Source organism: Sinocyclocheilus grahami, unplaced genomic scaffold, assembly GCF_001515645.1.
Source record: "Sinocyclocheilus grahami isolate Dianchi unplaced genomic scaffold, SAMN03320097.WGS_v1.1 scaffold1046.1, whole genome shotgun sequence".
NCBI lineage: Eukaryota > Metazoa > Chordata > Actinopteri > Cypriniformes > Cyprinidae > Sinocyclocheilus > Sinocyclocheilus grahami.
Genome location: NW_015506225.1, coordinates 340422 through 348069, shown reverse-complemented (window position 1 = coordinate 348069; position 7648 = coordinate 340422). Strand labels below are relative to the sequence as shown.

The 7648-nt window shown below is 39.4% G+C and overlaps 1 pseudogene; it reads right to left on the bottom strand.

Moving 5' to 3' along the window:
• LOC107566099 (gastrula zinc finger protein XlCGF71.1-like) overlaps positions 1-2928 on the bottom strand; it is a 5587-nt pseudogene extending 2659 nt beyond the window's left edge.
• Between the last annotated feature and the right edge of the window lie 4720 nt (positions 2929-7648).

Below are 7648 nucleotides of genomic sequence, written 5' to 3'. Positions count from 1 at the left end.
TTATGATGCATTTTCACAAATTATACATCCCTGAAACTTTCCATGAATGAGGTACATTGACCTTCCAATTATTCATTTTTTTAATTATAGGCACAAATCCCATGTTTATAGGGAGAACTATTAAATATGTTTGATCAACTACACAATTATCTAACATACTTTTTTGGGGGTGAAAGTACCCAGTTTGTAGAAAGTGTCCCTTATTATTTGATGCTTCAGCACGATTATTCAACAGCTCTAAAGATTTATTCAATTACAACAAAAATCACCATTAATGAAGAATCAAGAGTAAACACCAACTTGTTTGTTCTTCAGAATCTTCAGTGTGTTTCATTCTGCAAGGTTTGTGGGAGGAGCTTCACAGATGCTGTGATTATATGTGGGAGGAGCTTCACTGATGACAGGTTTGTTATGGGAGGAGCTTCACTGATGACAGAATTGTTATGGGAGGAGCTTCACTGATAACATGATTGTTGTGGGAGGAGCTTCACTGAACATGAATTTCTGTGTGGAAGAAACAGATTTGCCAAAATCAACAATAAATCCGTTTTTTTATTTTTAAAACTGATTTAAACATGTAAGCATTTATGTTCGTGAAGTAGAAGAGACAGGAGCCTTACAAATACATAGTGTTGTCTTTTTGTAACTCATTATATTACTATATTAAAAGAAACAGCGTAGACACAAAGAGCACATCAGTTTAACCCCTTTGCTGTCACCTCCCATTTTTGGCATGGAGACTCAAATGACATACCCAAAATATAAAGGTTGCTGCTCATCAGTCTTTCTGACTAGATACATAATCAAGAAGGCTGGCCTGTTCCCCATGAAATTATCTTTGTGGATGAGGCTGATTTCAACCTGACCAAAAGAAGGAGAAGGGGGAGGAACATAATTGGCCAACGGGCTATTGTAAATGTCCCTGGTCATCGCGGAGGGAATGTCACTTTGTGTGCAGCCATCAGCCAACGAGGGGTACTCCACCGTCATGCCATTCTAGGACCCTATAACACTATGCTCCTCCTTGACGGTCTAAGAGAGCATATGTTCCAGCTGGACTTCAGGGAAACAGCACAGCCAGAGCAGCCTCGTTACATTGTTGTTTGGGATAATGTCAGCTTCCATCGCGCTGCTCTGGTTCGTGACTGGTTTACCAATAACCCAAGGTTTTCTAACATCTTCCTGCCTGCATGCTCTCCCTTTCTAAACCCCATAGAGGAGTTTTTTTGGCATGGCGGTGGAAAGTGTATGACCGAGAACCTTATATCTGTGCTCACCTCCTCCAGGCCATGGAAGAAGCCTGCCTAGACATATCAGTAGATGCATGCCAGGGGTGGATCAGGCATGCAAGAGGATTTTACCCTCGCTGCCTGGCTAGGGCCAATATAGCCTGTGATGTGGACAAGATTCTCTAGCCTGACCCAGAACGAAGTCGGGATGATTTTATTATTTTTTTTACAGTTGTGCTGTGTAGTACATGAATGAATAAAAATGTGGGATTTGTGTTTACTGTTTTGAGAATACAAGGCATAGTTTCAAGAAATGTGTTTAAGCAATCGAGAAAAACTGTAGTATAGCAAGTGTTGCTAATAAATATAAAAAATTTTTATTTTATTAAAATGTAAATTCTGTTACTGTATGGCAGTTTCTTTCTGATCATAAACTACAGTAACACAAAAAGGATGTTGTGACTGTCTGTTACAGGAGATTTCTCCAAGCAAAAACGGGATCCTGACTATGAGAGGCAGAATCATCATACAGCCAGCTGTCCATTTTACAGAAATGCAGAATTAGGTAACCCAAAATACATTTAGTTTTACATTGCATTTATATTTACGCATTTGCCAGATGCTTTTATCCAAAGCAAGTTACATTGTATTTGTAAACATTTGATTAAAGTTATTAATTCCCTCGGAGTCTAACAGGGGCGGCGCCGGGGGTGAAGAGGGCTGAAGCCCCAAATGTTTCTATTACAATGTCTTGTGCGCATCAAGATTGAGTTTTCATACACATTAAAATTATTTCTATTAAACCAGCACTTCAACAGCAAAATGCAGCTGCTTCAGGTATCTTTAATTTACTGTAGCCTATAAATTCATAATACCGATCTCACTGTCAATATTAGATTATTGTTACTGTATAGCATTAAATATAGATTTTTAAGAAGGCCTATTATATGCACAGACTTTCTAGGACACACACACACATTTAGAGCGATTATATGAACAGATTGGTTAGCATTTAGCCTGGTCTGTGACAGGCTTTACTAAGTGGCAGGGCAACAAAATTCAATAAAAAAGAAGTTAATATTAATAATAGCTAATATTAAAATAATCAATTATTTAAATTGTGAAGAAAATATTGTCTTTTTGCTCTATTTTGCAAAAGCGGTTCTAAACAAAGCCCTGTTGTGCATCTCTTCTCACAGCAGTGTTTCATTACAGAATTAATCAAACTTTTTTTAACGCCTTGAATCAGTGATTCACTGACACTTTCATAAAACATAAAAACAGTTTCTTACTTCGTTCCTGAATGAATCAGCAGTTTTGAATGTACCGCTTTAATAAATGACTCAATGACTCAGTCATTAAGACAGTGACTTGCTGCCACCAACTGGTAATTTTAGACTCATTTTTAAAAGTTACCATTCTGTTTTTTTCTATCATTACATATTTCTGTGTTCTAAATTTTATATTTAAAACATTAATATCATAATATGTGTTATGCAGTTTGTAAGTGCAAATTATAATTATACTTGTCTCTTTAAAAATGAAATATAAAAAATTAAGCCACTTAGCCAATGTAACTTTTCAGCATAGCCTGTTTAATTTGAAGTGTATCCAGTGTATTTTGATACATAAATTAATGTCTCTGGGCTAAGCCCCAGATATACACTCACCGTAGAACTGCCTCTGGAATCAAACCCATTATATCAGCACTTTGCTCTACTGATTGAGAATGCTGTTACAGGAGATTTCTCCAAGCAAAAACGGGATCCTGACTATGAGAGGCAGAATCATCATACAGCCAGCTGTCCATTTTACAGAAATGCAGAATTAGGTAACCCAAAATACATTTAGTTTTACATTGCATTTATATTTACGCATTTGCCAGATGCTTTTATCCAAAGCAAGTTACATTGTATTTGTAAACATTTGATTAAAGTTATTAATTCCCTCGGAGTCTAACAGGGGCGGCGCCGGGGGTGAAGAGGGCTGAAGCCCCAAATGTTTCTATTACAATGTCTTGTGCGCATCAAGATTGAGTTTTCATACACATTAAAATTATTTCTATTAAACCAGCACTTCAACAGCAAAATGCAGCTGCTTCAGGTATCTTTAATTTACTGTAGCCTATAAATTCATAATACCGATCTCACTGTCAATATTAGATTATTGTTACTGTATAGCATTAAATATAGATTTTTAAGAAGGCCTATTATATGCACAGACTTTCTAGGACACACACACACATTTAGAGCGATTATATGAACAGATTGGTTAGCATTTAGCCTGGTCTGTGACAGGCTTTACTAAGTGGCAGGGCAACAAAATTCAATAAAAAAGAAGTTAATATTAATAATAGCTAATATTAAAATAATCAATTATTTAAATTGTGAAGAAAATATTGTCTTTTTGCTCTATTTTGCAAAAGCGGTTCTAAACAAAGCCCTGTTGTGCATCTCTTCTCACAGCAGTGTTTCATTACAGAATTAATCAAACTTTTTTTAACGCCTTGAATCAGTGATTCACTGACACTTTCATAAAACATAAAAACAGTTTCTTACTTCGTTCCTGAATGAATCAGCAGTTTTGAATGTACCGCTTTAATAAATGACTCAATGACTCAGTCATTAAGACAGTGACTTGCTGCCACCAACTGGTAATTTTAGACTCATTTTTAAAAGTTACCATTCTGTTTTTTTCTATCATTACATATTTCTGTGTTCTAAATTTTATATTTAAAACATTAATATCATAATATGTGTTATGCAGTTTGTAAGTGCAAATTATAATTATACTTGTCTCTTTAAAAATGAAAAATAAAAAAGCCACTTAGCCAATGTAATTTTTCAGCATAGCCTATTTTATTTGAAGTGTATACCGTGTATTCTGATACATAAATTAATGTCTCTGGGCTAAGCCCCGGATATCCACTCACCGTAGAACTACCCCTGGAATCAAACCCATTATTTCAACACTTTGCTCGACTGATTGAGAATGCATTGTAAAAAATTTAACTTTAATCATTTGAATGAGATAGACTATCAACTAATTATGTGCCTTCCTTGTAGGCATGTTCAGATGTAGTATATAACATTTTTATTAATGTCAAAGTGCATACAGCACCAACAAGTTTGACAGTTGAGGCAAATCTGTAAACACTGCTTTGAAATTTTTGTTTTTTTGTGTGTTTGCAGGTTCATTCAGACAGTCAGCCTTTGTGGAACCAAATGCATTGAAAGGCACAGATCAGCTGGAATTCTGGAAAGAGTGTGCAGCCTGAATCCCATCCTGCTGTTTCTCATCGGAGAGCTTGTCAACTTTTACGTAGAGGTTGTGGAGGAGGAACTGAACTTAGTAAAGAAAGATTTTGTTGGGAACTCTTAGATTTCTTTGGTTTTCGTTGGCACGAAACTCTACTTGCAGGTATACTTGCTTGTCCCAGTTGGAAGTAGTATTCCTCCTCAAGAGCACATTAACTGAAAGCGAAATTGTAAAAATTAAAAAAAATATTAAACCTCACCTCGCCAGTCAGCTCCGCAGTCGGGTGTCTACAGTGGAAGAATTGGTGAAGTTAGGTCATCAAGTAGAAAAGGACTATGAGCAGCAACTCCGATATAATGGAGGCATACACGCTAAACAGTCTATGGCACCCCGACCTCCTGTTAATCGCTCTATGGACAAGTCCCAAGGTCAGTGCTTGCGGTGTAAAGGACACCATTCCCCAGGGAACTGTTCTTATTTTACATCTCTTTCAAGTCAGCCATCCCATCAGCCTCAACCATCTCATAACAAACGACCTCCCCAAGATCCAAAACAGGGTGGGTTACCCTCCCACAACACTGTCTCAGCCACAACTGCATCACCTATCACCTCCAGTCTGAAAACGAACCAGGTTAGTGACAAACTGTTCACAGTACCTCAACAGCTAGTAGTCCCTATCACCATTGGCACCTGGAAAGGTAAAGCTATTGTGGACACTGGAACTAGCTATACTCTTATACATGAGAGTTTATGGAAGGATCTTACACCCCATGAGAGTCTTCATCCCTGGACCTTAGGGCCTCTATACCTAGCAAACGGCGAGGCTGAAGTTCCACTTGGGTGGATAAATGTGCAGATTACCCTGCATAACACAAATATTTATATGTGGGCTGTAGTCCTTACCTCCACATCCCTGACATATGTAGCAGTGTTGGGATTAGATTTCATTTTCCTGAGCGGCCTCCAACTTAATGTCACAGACAGGAAATACTCCATCAAATGTGCTCCTGAGGAGGAATACTACTTCCAACAGGGACAAGCAAGTATACCTGCAAGTAGAGTTTTGTGCCAATGAAAACCAAAGAAGTCTAAGAGTTCCCAACAAAATATTTCTTTACTAAGTTCAGTTCCTCCTCCACAACCTCTACGGGCATCTCAAGATGTAGACCCTACCGCAACAGAGGATCAAGTCTTAATTGACAATGCATTAAAAGAAGTGACTTTTCCTCACAATGAAGAAGTTCAGCTACAACACCTCTTGGAATCCCATCAAACAGTGTGTACTCGCCGACCCAGACGTACGACTGTTCTTCAGCACTGGCTGTACACTTGTCATCCGGTACCCACTAAACAACGGCCCTATCGACTCACGCCTGAAAAGTAAGCCATGGTAAAGGAACAGATTGAAGAAATGTTAAAAGCTGGCATCATAGAACCCTCTTATTCAGCATGAGCATCACCAGTTGTCTTGGTCCCCAAGAAGTCTCAGGTTCTGTGTTGACTATAGAAAGGTCAATGCCCTCACCGAGAGTGATGCATATCCAATTCCTAACATCACAGAGATCCTGGAGTCGCTTGCTGGTGCAGTAATTTTTTCAACTTTAGACCTTAACAGCGGTTTTTGGCAGGTACCCATGGAACCTGAGAGCAAGCCGAAGACCACCTTCATCACATCAGGGGGGCTGTATCATTTCAATGTCATGCCTTTTGGTCTGAAAAATTCCCCAGCAACCTTTCAAAGGCTAATGGAGATAGTCCTGAGAGAATTTCTTGGAACCATATGTTTCATCTATATTGATGATATCATCGTTTACTCACCATCTATGACCCAGCATTTCCTTGACATCCAGAGCATCCTTCAACAGTTGCAAACAGCTGGGTTGACATTAAACCTAAAAAAATGCACGTTTTGTCTTCAGGAGATCACCTTCCTTGGTCACGCAGTGAACGGACAGGGGATTGCCGCTGATCCAAGTAAGGTGGAAGCAATCCGCACTTATCCAGTTCCACAAAACCTTAAAGAAGTCCAGCGCTTCCTAGGATTGGCTGGGTGGTACCATCGATTCGTGCCAGACTGCTCCAGGATCGCTGAGCCTCAACACCCTGAAAAAGAAAGGACAATCATTTCAGTGGACGCCACAATGCCAACAAGCTTTTGAGTGTTTAAAAGTATGCCTTACATCACCACCTATCCTTGGACACTCCAATCTCCAACTACCCTTTACAGTGTACACTGACGCAAGCGACACCGGCTTGGGAGCTGTATTAACACAGCGGAAAGAACAAGGTGGTGAGGAAGTGATCGCTTACTCCAGTAGGACTCTAAATAAAGCTGAGACAAACTATTCTACCACCGAAAAGGAATGTCTTGCAGTGGTGTGGGCTCTGGACAAATGGCAGCACTACTTAGAACCACGACTGTTCACAGTAATCACTGACCATTCCTCGTTGCAATGGGTGATGAGTTCCACAAAAACAACCAGTCGACTCATCAGATGGGCTCTTCGACTTCAAAGATTTGACTTTGTGATGGAGTACAGGAAAGGGAAGTTGAATGTAGCACCTGATGCTCTGATGTACTACCTACCTGGATGTAGTGTGTACACCAATCAGAAAGAGGAGTCAGAGTTTCCAATCACCCCTGAAAGCGTCTGGGAAGAACAACATCAGGATCCTGAAATTATAAAAATATTTCAGGCATTAGCAAAGAACGAGCTCACAGAAAAGGAACAATATGCAGTATTGGAAGACTAATTGTATCACACCACTCATCTGACCGATGGCCGAGTCCATTACCGTGTTGTCATTCCCAGCAGCCTTGTACCCAAAATTCTCCAATACTACCATTCCAATCCCATGAGTGGACATCTTGGAATTTTCAAGACGAATAAAAGAGTACAAGACGTTGCCTACTGGTCTGGCATGTGGACGGATGTCAAAAAACATGTCAAGAGGTGTGTAAAGTGTCAAACTCTTAAGAGTGACAACAAAAAACCGGCAGGAAAACTTCAACCAATTACTACATCACGACCCAATGAAATGCTGGGAGTAGATGTAATGGGCCCACTGCCAAAAAGCACCAAACAACATTAGTACTTACTCGTCTTTGTTGACTATTTTTCTCGATGGGTTGAGCTATTTCCCATGCAGAAAGCCACTGC